The sequence below is a fragment of the Apostichopus japonicus genome, chromosome 9, assembly GCF_037975245.1.
Source record: "Apostichopus japonicus isolate 1M-3 chromosome 9, ASM3797524v1, whole genome shotgun sequence".
In the NCBI taxonomy this organism is placed as follows: domain Eukaryota; kingdom Metazoa; phylum Echinodermata; class Holothuroidea; order Aspidochirotida; family Stichopodidae; genus Apostichopus; species Apostichopus japonicus.
The window spans coordinates 35,245,247-35,263,832 of NC_092569.1; the positions used below are offsets into that span (position 1 = coordinate 35,245,247).

The 18,586-nt window shown below is 36.3% G+C and overlaps 1 protein-coding gene and 1 long non-coding RNA gene across 2 annotated transcripts in view; both read left to right on the forward strand.

The window, feature by feature from the left end:
• The window catches only part of LOC139973677 (uncharacterized), a 489,233-nt gene that overhangs the window by 164,320 nt on the left and 306,327 nt on the right, over positions 1–18,586 (forward strand). The window lies entirely within an intron of this gene.
• LOC139973490 (uncharacterized) lies at positions 4,500–8,803 on the forward strand. The gene is made up of 3 exons (XR_011795229.1): positions 4,500–4,811; positions 6,301–7,928; positions 8,084–8,803. It is a non-coding gene; the product is annotated as an uncharacterized lncRNA (long non-coding RNA).

Here is an 18,586-nt window from a genome sequence, read left to right on the forward strand (position 1 = left end):
TATTAAAACAGCAGCAACAACTTTAGTTTCAACAACAACAAACTAAGACTATAGACAACGAAATAAGTTTACCCTTTTGTGTCCATAATGTTCTGCCAAATATGCCTCCCAGGTTGCCGGAAATGGCACTTCCCAGGCCTTGTCAGTTTCATCTAAGCATTTTGAGATCTCATGTTTTAAAAATTTACACTTCAGAAAAGGTTAATGGGAAAAATCGTATTCGGTAAATCACCTTGTAGAAGAAAAATTAAAGCTTTGCGTTACTTTGTAAAACTCTCTGTTATTCATTGTTCTACATAGGTAAGTGAAGAGATAAAAGCACGCTATATGGCATTCTGATGGTAGCCGTAGCCTATATATGCTGAGGGGAATCAATCGGGGAATTTAGGTGTAAATTAATTGTTAGATTTGTGTTATCATTATTTGTTTTATTGCCAAAAAGGGACCTACGAGGGAGGGAGGGAGGGAGGGAGGGAGGGAGGGAGGGAGGGAGGGAGGGAGGGAGGGAGGGAGGGAGGGAGGGAGGGAGGGAGGGAGGGAGGGAGGGAGGGAGGGAGGGAGGGAGGGAGGGAGGGAGGGAGGGAGGGAGGGAGGGAGGGAGGGAGGGAGGGAGGGAGGGAGGGAGGGAGGGAGGGAGGGAGGGAGGGAGGGAGGGAGGGAGGGAGGGAGGGAGGGAGGGAGGGAGGGAGGGAGGGAGGGAGGGAGGGAGGGAGGGAGGGAGGGAGGGAGGGAGGGAGGGAGGGAGGGAGGGAGGGAGGGAGGGAGGGAGGGAGGGAGGGAGGGAGGGAGGGAGGGAGGGAGGGAGGGAGGGAGGGAGGGAGGGAGGGAGGGAGGGAGGGAGGGAGGGAGGGAGGGAGGGAGGGAGGGAGGGAGGGAGGGAGGGAGGGATCTGGTCGAGCATCTGGTGGTCGAGCAGTTGAGAATAAAAAAATTAATAACATACTAATCTCATGTAGCACAATGTTTCAGCTCCCTTTGTGGGATACACGAGTCATTATGAGTCTGAATGATACTCCAGCACCTACGCGAATCAGTTACCAAACCTGTCCCCACCCTTTAGAGGTGGGGACGTGTCACCCTGTCCCCCTCCCCCTTCTATGATTGACGCCTCTTCTTCTTATACATCTAGAAGGAATAGGTCTACAAACTTACACCGTAAATTGACGCAAAGTGCTATAACTTCATTTTATCAGGATCTTTCACAGGTGGTTTGGACTGATGTTCTAATAGTAAATGATTTTAATTCTACTTAAAACGCATTCATTTGTATCTTCTTGTATGAACGTTATTTCCCTCTTCAAGGATGAAGTAGTCGCTCCAAAATTAAGAAGAGCTGGTGTATACATGATCACTGTATGTTTTTGTATTCCACCGATGATGACGATATTATGGAATGTATCAAAGATCTTCAAAATGGTAGTCAAGGACAATTATAATATTCATTGTAAAGTTGTTAAAGCATTTAATTACATTATTGTTCGTCCATTCAGCCATCTTGTGAACAGGTGTTTTAATAGTGGTATAATGTGCCTTATGATCTTAAAATTACACGTGCTGTTCTTGGCTACAAAATTAAAGTAGCAGGAAAAGGTGAAAAATAACAATAGGCTAATTCCTGTGTTGCAAGTCTTTTCCAAGATATTTGAAAAATTAGCATATCATGCATGCTTTAAATTTCTTTCACATTATAGCATAATGTATGAAAACCAAATAACCAAAAATATTGCCCACTGTGATTTATCCCAATTGTTTGTTTCTTCTAACATTTCAAAACCTCTAAGATATACATCAGCATCTTCATTCTCATGCAGACGAGGCACCTTCATCAAATTCACACTTTCACCACTTGCCACTGAAGTTGGGTTCACTTGAACTTTGGCCGTTTCGTTCTTTATCTGAAGTTGCTTTAGTTTTACTTCTTTATCTGCCTCTACTTGAGCCTTGTTCAATTCATGGTCTTGTTTGGACTTTTGTTTTTCTATTTCATGATTTTGTTTTCGCTTTTCTATTTCAATGTGTGCTTCTACCTTACGCATCTCTAGTAAGTAGATTATATGCATTTCTTTTGGAAGACCTTCAGGTATCCCTGGTGGAAAAGTTTGGTCCTCCCTTTTATCTGTGGTATTCATTTTCACTTCACTTTTCTCTGATCTTAAATTATACATGATGCACCCTTAAATGGAGAATATGAAACAGCAATTATAAATAAATAACGGTTTACAACCTTAATGTATGTGCGATCTCCACCGCAGTTTCAGCGAGAAAGTGTCCAAGAAGAACTCCTCAAAAAAAATCTATAAAAGTGACTCAGCTGTCATAGTTGGTTGCTGTCTGTATTCTATATTTTTGTTTCTTCTTCTCTGCCACCAAACAATGGCTTCCTCCACCTTGCACCTTGCAAATGCATTTTTATGTAACAGCTTTTTTCTAAATGGACAACTCTGACTCCATAATTGGGCGTTGAATGATCTACACCGTACAATCAGCTCCACCACTATATGCGGTTGTATGATGTCGTTACATACCTTCGGAATCTTGCTTCTTCAGATGTTTTCTGAAACGATTACCATCCATCCGTTTTGCCCAAGTTTTATGTGTTGTTACCTATATTTTCTGTTAAATTAACAAATCGTCTGCATGACTAACACATTAGCTAAAGTTATATCCTTTTGCATCTCATTGACTTTTAGGTGGTAGCGGATTTAACACAATGGTAGTGGGCAAACACCGAGGCATTTCTTCTTTTAAACCGTTGCCACCATGTAATTACGTAGTTTGGGGTAATAAGTTCAGGACAATGTTATTCGATGCTTTTCTTCTTTTATTATCGGACACCACAAAATGCCACTGCTTCCTTTCACAATCTCAAAAAAATCCAGCCTTCATCAACAAACTCTGCTACCTTCCAACACTATCACCGCTATCGTCTCACACAACCTCGGTTCTCAATTTCCTTGTCTCTCGTTAATACCTTCGCTCCTCACCTCACAAAAGCCACAGCCCAGACTAGTTCATTAACAATATCTCTTATACAACTCTTCATACCTTGAATTCTATTTTGGATATCTCTAATTCGGATTATTGATATCTCTAAGTCAATTTTGGATATCTCGAATTCTTTTTTTGATATCTTGAATTAAATTCGAGATATCTTAAATAATGTTTCCTTTTTGATATCTTTCATTAGTCTTGATATCTTTAAATCAATTTGAGATATCTTAAATAAAATTCAAGATATCGAAATTTACATTAGGCATAGCCTACGTTACGTGAGACCAACACTAAAGTAAGCTGTGCCGAAATTAGGCCTAGGCTAGTATACTAAGTAATGGTAACGTTGCCTAAAATACTATTAAAGCTTAACTTTTAAGTTAGCTGCAGAAAGCATTTTAATATTAGGCTACAAGCGCTCCTAACGCTTATCAAAGAAAACCTAATTAACTCGCAGTGACTGTAGTATCTCCAGGTCTGATACCGACAAGGCAAGGAGAGGGTGTAGGCCTAGCTGGGGCCGTGTCATTCTGTCATCGGTATATTCCGCCATAGAAAATGTACTCTTTCCGCCATAGAAAAAGTGTCATTCCACTGCGTTACCCCGATGGCGGTAAAGCACTTTTGTAGGCCTATATGCACTGTATATTGCTTCGCTTCACACTATCTAGGCCCACAAAATCGTTCATTTAAAGGGTGTGAAGACTCCCGGAAAAAGAAATATTAATGCCGTAAATCTAACCTAGTTTCGAATGAGGTGTAGCAGAAGTGTTAGTCACCACCATCGATCCCAATAAATACACACAAAGCTTGCTATTGTCGGTAATTATACACTAGTGTACAGTAAGTACAAAGCCTACAGCTGCGGTCAATACCCACAGCACAGTGTATACGATACAGCGATGGACAAGCTCAGGTCCAGCACAAACAAAAACATCACTTGCAAGCAACAGAAAGTTAACATTTTCAGACGGCCGCGCGCGGTTTTGGGCGAGTCTCCAATGCCTTTAATTAGACAATTAGAATCGGTCTTTTTAATAAACAATCAACCTAACTTAATTTGATTTATTCAACGAGCTATTATATATTTGAAGACAGTGTATCGACTCTTATTAACTTACAAATAAAACTATTCAATCAACATGTACATCACAAACTTTGTATCTATTCCCCAATGTTGTCTTAACTACAATTCAGTCTATCAAGCGAACCGTCACAATTGAAGACGGTGTACCTATCCTTCCACGGCGAATCAAAATAGTTTCACCGATACATTCCTGTGTTAAATTCCTTTTTTAAAATGTACCTTTCCGCCATAGGTTTCGAGCTTTCTGCCATGGCGGAAAGGATCAAAATTTATGGCGGAACGGTATGGAGGTATGTTCCTATGGTGAAATGGCACAGGAACTGGCCTAGCTAGAATATATAGGTTTGCTTCTGCTATGAAATGATGCAATATCAATAGTAAAGTATGTATTTCTTAGTAAAGTTTGTAGTATGTACAGAGCCGTATATTTAGAGAGTTCGGCCAACTGGCAATTTGTGACGTCATATGTTTACAATGGACGCCATGATAGTTCCTTAACAGTTGCGCGAATTCGTGCAAATGCAGTGCGTCGTACATAACCTATGTATAAGAACTATACAGCTAGCCTAGTATTGGTAGGCTAGTAGCGTTTATTTATACGGAAGAAATGCATTTATTGTTGCACAACGTTTGAAGAAAATTTCAACGTTATTAAAATCATAACTAATTCACTTTCTTTTAACCGTTCGTCACGAAACGAGAGGTTGTCCTTATGATGAAAGTCTACGACCAGGTAAGTGAAATAACCATGCGAAATAGCATACAGTACTGTAGTAAGTCAATATGATAGTATTAATAATAATTAACAGGCAGGGTTAAATGCTCATGGCTCTAGTCTAAGTCTAAGTGAGCTGCATCTCTGTAGGGATACAGTTGTACATTGCAATTGTTGTTACAAATGTGTAGGACTCTGGAGCTTCTCATGCCCACAGGGCCACAGGCACTCGTAACGTTACCGTATGTAGGTGTATAGTACACAAACACGGGCCTGTATTTATACTGTAGCCTGTAGGCCTACACCTAGTTAACTTGATGAGTACCTAGGCCTACTTCATTGTAAGGCAGGGGTTAAGCCTAGGTTTATCACCTCAGGGTTACTATTGATTTTCAGTATCAGTTGTTGGCTGATAAAAATGATAAAGAAAGTAGACAGGTCATTAATTGAAATTTGAAATCATTTTATTCATAAGATACTGTATCACATATGTACAATAATATTGATTTGATCAGGGAATATGAACAATGGTCTACACAAGTTAAATGACACATATTAAAACTGTCAAACAGTAAGGCTATAGTATAACTTTCAAAGTACTTCTCTTACTCTCCAAATATATGAGCTACAGATGGCAGGAGTATTGTCAAAATTGCAGTAGGCTATATACCCAAATGTTGTTTATAAATTGAGTTAATAAATAACTGAATTGTTCTTCAATTGCAAAATCTTGAAGACTTAAAATTAGCTTTCAGCACACACAAGGTACAGCAAATACACGTACCAGTTTGCAGCACACAGTGCACACCTTATCATATGTATCCAGTTGGGATATTTTCTCAATTTGACTGCAACAAACCAATTATTTGAGCTTTTTACCAGTCATTCTTTTTCAAGTTGTACAAACAAGACAGGATTGTCATGTCATTGATACAGTATTATTAAACCCCTTAGAATCTGACTGCAATGGATGCTGACTGTGGTGATACAGTATGTGTAGTAATATATGGTGTGTAATATTTATGATCACTGTAGTAATCAAGTTTGGCCACATTTGTAAGTGGGGTCACTGTTATTCACATACTTTTATGAACAAATTCATGCTAATTTTCAGATCTGCTGGAAAATAATTAAGTAAACCCATTGAAATATAATGACATGAAACTTCTTTTGAAGTAAAAAGTTCTTTCCTCTCTAGTTTTTAAAAACCAATCTCAATGTTTTTGTGTAAAAATCTCCAGAGTTTGGTGACTGCTCTGGATCAGGATGAGAGTTTTGCTTCTTTAGTGTATCTACTGGACAGGGTGATATTATTTCAGAGGGATTTTTATTTTCTCAAGTGAACAGCATACTGGCTATAAATATATTTGGGTTTAAGATACTATGACAAATGTCCTCCAAGTCTGATTTATTTACTTGATTTTATCAACAAGAAGCCTCATTGCCATGCTTTTACTACCTAACTCTGTTCCAGACTTTTAACACTGAATTTTTGTCTTCTTTTCAGCCCTTTACGTTTTACAAAAGATGTGGAGACGGATATCAGGTATCTGGAATGCAGTTTCCCTTTGATGTTTTGACACTCTGGGAATTGGGAGGTTGCAGTTGAATCGATAGCCAAGGTCAACTGTTTCTAAGAATTACCCATGTTGATGAGGTTATCACTGCTTTACTTCCTGAAGGTCATTCAGCGGTCTTGAGGTATTGGAAAGTCCTTTGATTTGGATGAACGAGGTTACCATCGGTGTACTCCTTAAACTTGTTAATGTAGCCAAAATGGAAGATGATGGGGAAGTGGATTGAATGTTGTCCAAACAGCTTGAGCAGTGCTTATCATTTTGCTTCAGTCTAGTTATGCAATAATCACTGAGGTAGTATAGGCTGTTTTCTTCATCTGTGGTCATCGGGTAAGGTGTTTGAGATGAATGTTCACCTCAGGAATGTCATCTGATACTGGACAGTCTGGTGTTTCAAAACTGAAATCAGTGGGGAAGTTGTTTTCATCGGTTTGATAGTTTTCCAGCATTTATGATTTGCAGGGCATACTTGAATTCAGCTGGCGAAGACATTGTCCGGACACTGCTGAATAGATTCTCCAAGCAATCTTGGGTGAAATGTGATGTCAGGAGGAACCTTTTTTCCCTTGTCATCAGTTCTTCTTGAAGATCCAAAATTGACTCTGTTGACAGAATAATGCCTGTTTGGACTGGCTTCCAAGAACATTTTGTTCAAATTTTGATGGTCTTGAACATCTTTATATTAGATAAGGTTATGGCTTTGATCTGGTCAGGAGCAAACAAACCTGCATGCTTTTGGTAATAGCTGCCTTCTCTTTCCTGATTTTCCTTAGTTCTCTCTGGACACAACGCAGACGATACCTTAGAGAACCTTCAGATCTTGATGGTTGATTACATTGACTCTTGTTATTTTGCTGATTTGGTGTGACTGATGGTGTTGCATTTTCAGTGTCACGATCTTGAATAGAATGCAAGTCAATATAAACACATAAGTTACTGCGATTATTCCTTTCACTGATCAATATAGAGTAGCATATTTCTGCAAATCCTTTGAAACAAGTAATTAAATTAACTTACTCAATAAATCATTTTCTTATTATTATATAAAATGTTAGTGCACAAAGGAATATGATTATTCCCCAGGACTGGAAGTAGGAAAAGATCATTAGACTTGACAATTTGAAAACAAATTAACAGAATTTTTTTCTGCTAATATAAAATGATTGTATCTGCAAACTTTTATATGCAGCGTGTTATCACCGATCACTTCTGGGTCTAATCATTTGTTTCAATATGATCATTATCCTTCCTTCCAGTTTCGGTCCCTTTCTTGGTTATTTGTGAGACCAGTTTTGTGCCCGGGACCTTCTGTAAACTTGCAGCTGTATATTATGTTACAAATTTACAGAAAAGCAAAAGCTTTCATCAGCTGGGTGGCACAAAATATTGTCTCAGTTGCATGAATAGTTATAAGCCTGATTAGTAATGTATTGGCAGCAATATGTTAGAATTCCACAGATAAATTCAAAATTGGTGTGGAGGGAAACAGGAATGAAATGACAAGATCAGACGCATGAATCACGATGAAGGGATTTGGAAGAAGAATGAATAGATTGAGGTTAATGATGAAGTGTTTGCTTAATAAGAACTGAAGTGGGTGAGAATTAAGCAGATAAATTTAACAATTGGTGTGGAGGAACACAGGAATAAAATGACATGTTCAGAAGCATGAATCATGATGAAGGAATTTGGAAGAAGAATCAAGAGATTGAGGTTAATGATGAAGTGTTTACTTAATAAGAAGCGAGTGAGAATTAAGCAGATAAATTTAAAACTTGGTGTGGAGGAAAACAGGAATGAAATGACAAAAAAGTACAGATGCATGATGAGGGGATTTGGAAGAAGAATGAAAAGATTGAGTAAATGATTGAGTAATTGAGTAAATGATGAAGGGTTGATTTAAGAAGTGAGTACCAAAGCCATGGAGTTGGAACACTGGACTTCCCAGCTCCAAGCTGTAAATCACCTAATCAAGTGGGAAATCTGGAGGTTAAAAAGACCTATATTTATTAAATATTAATCTTATTGTGTGCAATAATCATGTGTTAAACAATAATTAATTAAGTATGATTGCCCTTTTCCAAGGTCAATTAATATATTCCATCAAAATGCAATAAACATGAAATACTTTCCAAGTTTATCATTAAAATGTAGTTGCATTTCTTCATTTGGTGATGAAGAATAGTTGTGGTAAACTAATACATTTTGTAGCACTGGTGGCACAGAACCTCTCTCAAGTACTCTCCTTCGTTTGGGATGAGTCCTATGCTGAAATAGTGTGGGGATGGCATCTTTCCTAAGCTTTCACTTGCCTTCACTTAGACACCTTTCAAATTGGCCATATTCAAAGTCAATAGGGCAGGCTCACAATCACCAAAATGTATCTTCTGAATGGCCAAAGCAGACCTGCCAACCGTATAAACTTTTGAACCTGGGGATTGCAAATTTGAAACCAAAACGTAGGAAATTACCTGGTCATACAAGTGAGGAAAGTAAGACATTTTGAAGATACATGCTGATTCCAAACTCTGTATTACAAACTGTCATAATTGAAGACTTAACTTTGAATTTGAAAGTGAGCTACAAGAGTTGGCACGCACAAGGAGGCCTAGCCAAGTATTGTTGTCTTTTGTAGGATAAGTTAGTTGGAGATGGACTGGACTTTTCTAGGCTAAACCCTAACTTTAAGCCTGTAGGCCGAAGGTTAGGCTTAATGGAGTTTTTGAGTGAAACTGTAATGCCTAGCTCATTTAAAACTATGCTGTATAACTGGCCTATCTCAGGCTAAGCATATATAGCCCTATATATTGTTATACCCTCCGTAATTAGACTATCTGTGGCCAAGGCTAGTACTTCTTTTACCCATAGCTCAAGTCGTATTATCGAGTCATGCAGCTAATTGTCTGCATAAAGGAAAGTTAAGCCAAACTCAGTCCTGCTGCAGTCAGACTTTAGGTCTAGCCTTAGTTGGCTACTAATAATGGTCTCACTCTAACTAAGTTAGACTGAGTGCTTGCATTAGCCTAATTGAACTAAGCTAGACCAGGCTTTTTAAACTCAGTCTTAGGCCTCGAATTTGCGAGGTATATTTTGCTTGTTCGCTTTGATCTAAAATTGAAGAAAACAGGAATTTCTGGCCTTTTATAACCAAAACATGACGATCTAGTCTTCGATGATGAGGCCTAGGCTATATGCCTATCCTCGCCTCACACAGCTTTGGTACTAATACTATTCACTTTAGACCGCCAGCCTGTCCGACCAACTTTTGTTTCCAAATCTTTCGTCTTTGGACGTTGTTGGAAAACCCCTCAAAAAAAGAACTCAAACCTCACTTCGCTGGCTACATCCCCAGGCCTCACATCCAGACATAGTTGTATATGGGGAGGTTTTTCTGTTTTCTCTAACAAATTAAAATAATTGTTACGCAAGTATTGTACTAGCCTAAGTATGTATTGCATCGTTAGTGTTATGTTATCTGCTCATCGCAAAAAGTTTTTGATTTGGAACTATCATGGCGTCCTATGAGGGTGTGTCACCTCTCGACCAATCAAAATCGGTCCCCCATTAGCCAAACTCTCTCAATATACGGCTCTGAGTATGTAGGCACTTTGCTGCCCTCTATTAGCCACAAGTTAAAATAAGAAGTAAAATAATGGACAACGACCACCGAAGCCTTAAATATAGACAAGGCCAATATAATTCCACGTCTACACAGTGATGACGACTGCTGTTTATGATATTAAACATCTATCACCAAGAATATTCCAACTTAACCAAAAATAGCTATTAAACTGTCTATTTCACCCACAGTGCTAAAAAAGATAGACTCTTTGGGAGCCAGCACATGTATTCCTAGAAAAAAAGGACAACACAAAAAAATTACTTAGTTTCAGGAAAAAAACCGGTCACACCCAAGTACTAGTTTTGAGGCAAACCTGAGAGAGGGAACAAGGGGGTGCCCCCACCCCTCTTGAGAAATTTGGGTTTCTAGTTGTGTATTTGAAATTTGCTCAAGTTCTGGGAAAATGTGGAAGGAGACATAATCTGCCCCTCTCCCAACCCTCATAGTCCCACCAGTGGGTTTGTTTGTGTTTTAACCATACAAAGCTGGTAATGAGCTTTAACAACACCAGCTCCTATTCTTTATTTACAAGGGGGGGGGGGGGCACTGTCTCATTTAAGTGTTAATGTATGTGTTGTTGAAAAATTATGAAATGTTTACCAATTGTACACATATACTGTCACATTGTTGTAACAAGCTAACTGTACATTATGATATCTTTTTGTACTGGCATTGCCCCTTCAAGAGTATAGTGAGCAGAATTTGACCACAAAATGTCTGCCGTGTCAAGTATTTTATACCCCGATATTGAGCCTCTCAACTCAGACAGACCAGGTCCCTGGGAGTAGTGGTTTCATGTTTAGGTAATTTTGGTTACTTGTAGGAAGTAAGATTTCTAAATGCCAAAAATACGTGCAAAACTTGGGAGAGGATGTCAAAAGATTTTAAAAAAACACACACAATTTGATCAGCATATACCTGAAGTGGATTCAAACTCATGAAATATGTAACTCTGCTTTGTTGCCTGCTGAATCGTTTAGCAAAATTTGAAGATGCGTCAATTACGAAGGTGCGTCAATTATGATGCCTTACTAATTTACACATTGATCGCTTTGCCAATTGTCATACAAAATTTCTATCATAGGATTAGCCTTTTTTTTTTCTATATCAAGTCACATTAAGTGCTCAAAAGTTTGATATTCTTCTTGGAAAGTGAGTGGCTTAATGTTATCTGTTGGTGGACTTGAACCACCTGCTGAATAAATTCCGCATCACCTGAAGAGATTTTTATCATGGCCAAACAAATTCCAGAGAAGAAATCATTTGATTAGCCGAAAGTTCACTGGCACCTTGCATATTGAATAACCTACAACGAGGCTTCTAATCATTGGGTCTCTAAACCAACCTTTTGACTGAGCTCTTCTGCGCAACTTCCATTCCTAATCCAGCAAAACGAATATGCACCGTGTGATATGGTTGTGTCTAATGTAAGTACAGGGGCGTAAATCCTTCCTTTTTCAAGGGGAATGTAGATTGAATTCGAGAACGACCAGACTGGCGCAATTTGTGTCGACTCTGTGATTATGAAATATTTTGTTTCTTTTTGTTTTCACATGCAATGATCGATTTAATACGGGATCCAATTTCACCCACAGAAATTGCCAAATGTGTTTCCATCTTTATTTGTCACAATTTGTTATGGCATCCAAAGCCAAGGAATACGAGAATTCATATACTGAAGAGTGAGCAAACCAGGTACAACATCCAATATTTAGTTTCTCTTTCGCGCAACGTCCATGGGATATCCGGTTCTTTTTTTCGTGCAACAATAGTCACCCCGGTAGTACGCGGAATACTGCGAAGCTTTGAAGTATTGTATCAAGACTTATTTTTAAATTTCGGCTATATTATCTCACAAATTTCTACTGATTATGCTAAAAACTTAACGTACGACATTTTATTTCAAACTGTCGACTTGTATTAACAGTTTCATTTCTACCTCCAACGTATCCGAAAAGTGCAACTGGTTTACATAAAAATGTATTTTTTTTTCCTGAAATAATGAAAAGGGTTAGCTAAAAAATTTAGTACTGACGTGGAATGCATCACTATAGTTGAGAAGTGTATCAATTTTATTTTGTTCATTTTATATGCCTGGCATGGTTGGCATTGGACAAACAAGTTTTGGTTAATTAATACTGTACTATTTCAGACGGTTCACAGAAAGTGCGTGAACTACTAACTAAATACTAAGGTTGACTTAACGCCTGCACTACTATGTAATTGCATGAACATTTACAGTCTGTACACCCTGTCACGAAATTCAATTCAAATTTTAGGTGGACGTCCGTACTAGGGAGGGATCTTAGGACAGGGGTGGGGCTTAAGGGGAGGAGCGTGCCCTCACCTTTGAGAGAATTTTGTCTCGGTAAGGGTGTTGTGAAGCATGATGCTATCATTTTCATTATATATTAAAAACATTTGCGTTCGGGTGATATAACATTTGTTAACCATTTTCTAGAAACTTTCGGGGTTGAAGGGGGGGGGGGTGGTCAGGATCGTGTTCCCATGGTCCCTGTGTCTACGGCCTTGTTTATATTGAAAACATAAAACATTTAAAATACATAATAGGATATGAGGGTAGGTATACGGATTTATCTCCTCTCTCAGTGACCTTTTATTAAAGGCGACAGTCCAGTGCCGTTCGACTCACGGAATTTTGTCTAAAAATGTCAATAACTGACTCGAAGTGAATTTGTTAATAGAAATCTATTTCTGTGCTTAGTGGGCATATAGCTTAAGAGAGAAGCCTTCTGAGAGGCAGTCTAAACGTTGTGCTGTATCATAAAGTAACCGCACCAATATCATATATGATAGCTATTTATTTTTCTTGGTTAATTTTCCTTGCCGTCCCAGTTTTCGTCCCTGAAAATGTTTTGTGTGTGGGAGGGACAGCGTTTTCTCTACTTCTGGCTACTCCACTGTCAGCTAAATAATAGAATGGCGTGGGCGTGCTGGTACTCATATAATTATTCATGCAAAATCATGACTGACAGTTGTCTCCGTTGGTAGCCAACCCTAGGGCTCCCTGAAAAATGGGGGCCACTGTTAAAAGACCAACTTATAGCTACGCTTATAAAGTAGCTCTACGCCTCTAAATAAGCTCTAGCTACGCCTCTGCTGGTTAACAGATATACATTTCATTTAAAAATTTGTATCAAAGAAAAAATCTAATATCCATCCTACCTTTCCATAGGTCAAGACATGCTCCTTGATTAAATATCTTATATAAATGAAAAATATTTTTCCTTATAATTTACAGTCATTATTGATGTAATTCTTACAGTCAATAAACAAATTAGTCAAAGCCCAGTGTAACAGCTGAAATGTTTATTCAATCAGATGTGAGGATACTCGATTCCGCAAACAGGATGTGACGTAGGCATCATAAAACAAGGAAGTATTGTTCATATAGCGTACCACTGACCAACTTCGAATGTTCCAAACTGTGTTAATTAGATATTTGTACATACATATTGATAGTATAGGATATATCATACCGTTAATTTCACGGTATATAAGATGTGTTGTACTAGTTCATGCATGTTATATAGAGCTTATTAGTAGTATCACTTCCTGTCCTTTCGATACTGCCTTAATTTTGCCTTCCAACCAAAAGCGAAGTAACTTAGCTAAAATAATTACTCATACATGTTCTTAAAATATCGGTAAAAGCAGCTTAACCAGAACAAGTAAATCAACATTCCTACTAGCATTGACGTCGTTTTGGCACACAACTAAATAACTTTAACATAAACCACACTAAATGTAATGTAGATTAAAAGTGATCATTGTAATTAATATTTGTTTAAAACCAAATACATTTACATAGATTGAATTGAAAAACCGTTGCTGTCGTTGGAACTAGAGGCACGATAGTCAATAAGCATACAGTAGGTGGTATGCTGTATTTATCGGAACAAGAACAATCCAACATTATGCAAATGAAGCTTATTGGACTATTGACTGAAAGTTCAAGATATATATATAGCTGTAAATAATATTAAATTGGATTGCGCATGTCGAATAGTCTTCTTTACACACAAGCCAATAATACTATAGATGTGCAGCACATTTGTATAAGCTCTTCACCAAATCATATTTCAAATAAAATGATGGCATTAATGGACATCCATACTACTACGGTCATTTCAATGGGGTGTTGGTAACCCCTAAATAGAGACCTTGTGTCATTTGCCATCTTGCACTTCATCGAATATATTTTTGCATGTCATTTATACAAACTCGAAATCATGGAGAATTGTTTCAAAGTTTGTTTGACTGTTTTGACGATTTGGAACTCGTTTGGAACAGAAATGGTAAGTCTTTCTATTGTTTAATATATTTTATATTTTACTCCATTGAAATATTTTCTGTTTCGAAAAAATAACATAAGTTGCATCAATGTGTTGTTGAGCTAACTCTGTTAATATTAAATTATGTGAAAAGTGAAGAGTTAGCGTCTTCGAAATAATAGGAAAATATCAATAAAAAATCCTGATAAATTACAATTAGAAGGCCTTCAATTAGAAATACTCAGAATTTTTAACTTCGCGAAAAGACAGCAGTGTTTCGATAAAAATAACGAAACGTCTTTTAATTTAACCACATATATTGGAATAAAAAGAAAATATTAGCTCTAATCCGTTCTTCTTTGCTTATATACAGTATTCTTTAAAATTTGCTCACATGTAAAATACTTAGAAGAAAAGCTCATTCATACATCTCAAACGTGTTTTCGTTACACACCAATTTTTCAAAGTCAATCAAGTTTCGTGATATGGCCAGGAAAAATTAATCCTTTTTTCAAACTTATGAGTATATCGTTCTCAACATATCCTTTACAGCACATCTGTTCACAAGGTTTCCCTCCAATAGCCAACCCTACCTTTCACAGATCCATACCAACACGTTACAACACTCAATTCATATTAAAAATTAGTGAGCTTAAATTCAAATGTAAATCATTCTAGCTCATAAATGTATACTCCATAATATTGGCTACGAGTACGATAACTAAAAACAAGAAATTCATTTATTTCAGCGATAACTAAAACACTATACAATAACTTTTTAAAAAAAAAACAGTTCTTCTTGTTAAAAATCCAATCATGAGATTCCCTTTTGAAACAGAGCGTTATTCAGTAAGCTTTGTATAGTTAAATGTTTTCAATGTTTTTTTTTATATTTATTATAATGCCTTGCTTTTATTTTTTCGATATAAACTACATACGAATAACTTGGTTTTCATCTGCGTAAAGGCAACTTCCTTTGTCAGCTCTATTATTTTGATATGATTTCCGAACAGACATTTTATTGCTCGTCTTTGTCCAAGCTATCCTGATGAATACATTAAAGCAACATGTGCGTTAACTAATCTAAAACAAAACAATTTCTATGTGATAATCCAATCACAAAGATGCTTAATTGGGTAACTACAGTGAACAAAACTATAATGACAAGGTACATCCTTTAAATTAGAAATCTATAACTTTAAACTGTTGTTCAGGTTTAATCAAATTAGAAGAAATGCTCAGTTGTACGTTTGATTATATTGTTTGAACTATCATCCAAACACGAAAGTTTCAGATATAAATTTCTAAAGAGCACCTAAAAATTTACTTCCTTTACATGCTCATAGAGATCTCTTTAATAGATATCGTTATATGTGTGTCAAAGTTTGAAAAAACAATCTTCAACAAAAATAAAGGTACTTTGAAATGTATTTTGAAAATATCATATTATTCAAGGAAACAAAGTTGAATAACAATAAATCCAACTGGTGTACACGTCAATCTAATTTAAAACTAATTTATGGAAACTTAAAGTAATGCTGAAAATAGAAAACTTAGGTTACACGGATTTATCGCAGAACGAATTATCAAAGATAAAATACTTCCACAAACATAACATTTGTTATTTTTCATGCAGTACGTTCTGCTTTTAAATTGCTTACATTAAAGCATGGTATGATACGCGATCATGAAAATGTCTCCGGCGGTTTAAGTGGCTAGCTTCTCATTTTTCTCTCTTTTTATGTTTCTCATTTCCTACAGTTGCGCTATATATTGTAAGAGATTCCAAAGAAATATAATCCCAATATTCCGTTATTTTAAATATGAAGGATATTAGAGCAGAACAAATGTAAGACATGTGTCCTTTATTTTATTTGAAATGATAAAGTTTGTAAAGAAAAACTCTGTCGATTTTTTTTTTTAAAGTGACAGCTAAATGAGGCTGATTTCGTTAATGATTATGTCGAGAAGTAATATAACTTGACCAAATGTAACTCCTTGATACCGACTCATACCTAACGTCGTATCACAATGCCAAGATAAGAGGGAAATTAAAAGGAAAAAAGAAGATTTTGATTCCGAATGGGAAACTTAATTGAGATATATTTAGATATCGTTAGCTAACTAAAACAGTAACAGAAAATGTGCACATCCCTGATATGCTCATATGGCATTCAATACATATATTTAAGAAACGATAAAATAGCTTTTCGTTTAACGTACTTCTATGAACAATGAGCTGTTTTTACTTCTTTTTTATTCTTGTGAGTTAAAATGAAACACTTATAAATTATTACACTGTTTGTCGAATGTGTGCGACTTGTTTCACTGTGTATTTCTAATTAACGTGCAACGAAATATGTAAAATGTAATTAAAAATGTGCAACGACGTTGACGTCTAGCAATCATTAGCTATTTAGTGATAATAATTTCAAACAATATTATAGTGAGAGTATTATTTAAAGTTAATATTGTTATTACAAAATCTGTAATTTGAATAAACTAGAAGATTAAAAGGATTGAAAGTTTCTTTCCAATGGAATAGACGTTATAAAATCATACTCAAAATAATATCGTAGTAAGATGTTTCATTAGTCTTTGTGTATTCAATCCAGACTAAAAATAAGAAAAATCAAAAGCTGCATAAATGCCTTATTAAATAAAGACAAATGCACGAATGAATTGTATTTTTTTCTTCCATTTATTCAGTTTTTTGACATTACAGCTCCAAATTTAGGCTGCATTCTGGACAAAGTGCGACAGGCAAATCTAAAATTTCACCCGATCATACGAATAACACTAAAGGCCGATATTACTAGCGGAATAACTCAATACAGACGCAGAGAAAACTTCTATAACTTTTAAAAATAAACTGATTCTTATTCTAGTTGATTGTCTTTTAAATCATTATACTTTTCAATTTATAGCTTTGTCGTTTTTTGTTTGTCTTTCTTTATTTACTTTGACATAATCTATAACAGTAAAAAAACAGAGAACAAGTGATACAACATAATTGGAGTGAGAAAATTATCACCAAATTTAAATTACATTTCATTTTTATTAAAAAAAAACCTTTTGACATAATCCAGTTCACCAACATTCTAATGACAATCCAAAGTGATGTTTTCTGTCAAATATTGGAATATTTAAGGCTAGTCCACCATGTAAAGAACTAAATATCTACTGCATTTATTAACTAAAACTCTGCGAAATAGTGTATTATATGTTAACGTATAACCTGGAAACAGACTAATACGAGAAAGACAGATATTCATTCAGATCCTTTAAGCTATCTTTTAATTCTCTAACCACAAATACCGTAGTTTATTTTGATTCCCACACAAGGTGTTCCATAAAGTCGTGGCGATCATGTAAACGTTCTTGTTACGTTTATTAGTCTCAATTTGAATACAGTAATTAAATGTAAAACCAACGCGAATATATTCTCATGTATGTTGTCTTTCAAACTTGATAACAAGGCTTCTTAACCTAGGACCATTGAAAATGTACTCCATCTACAACATGTATGCGATGGGAGTAGTCACCGATCCCCACCCATATACTCTCCCTCTTCGCTGCCCTCAATCACTCCCTCCTACCCGACTCACACCCTCCCTTCGTGATAGGGCTGTTTGGTGTAGTATAAAACTTAACATTTCTTATATCGTTTACAGTAACATGTAATATAATTCAGTATACAAAGGAAATTCTCCCTGTACTTAACAAACATCGATGATAGACTTTTACAAATTAAACAACATAAAATACATGACGCTGTATTTAAAGGTCTCTTTTCTAATACGTTGCAAAAACTAGAAAGTATTATCATAACATCTATCACTGCTCAATGTATGGTAATAATTCGCTTTATATGTTGAAGGATATCGAGTTAAATTCCTCCATTATATTCAAGGGAACAAACGGCATGTGATACTCAGCATACGGTGACAATAAACACAATGTTTTAAACAGATACAATAATAACGTCGCACACCGTCTGTGCTTCCTGAATAACATTCTCGACGACAACAACAAATTTGGCTATATCCCAAATAAATCGCCTTGACCGCTTCAATCTGTTGACAACGGCAAAGTATAAAATGTAGATTATAATTTTTTTCATGACTTTAGGTAAGTGTGATACCATTTTCTGTATCCAAGGAAAATATTCTTCTAGAAGGATACTAAATCGTGCCAAAAAGTCATTCCTGACATGTTCGACATGTAAAAACTATCACCCATGTGCATTCACAGTTTTGAAGCATTTTTTAAAATTTGATGGAGAGAAAAAACATCAGA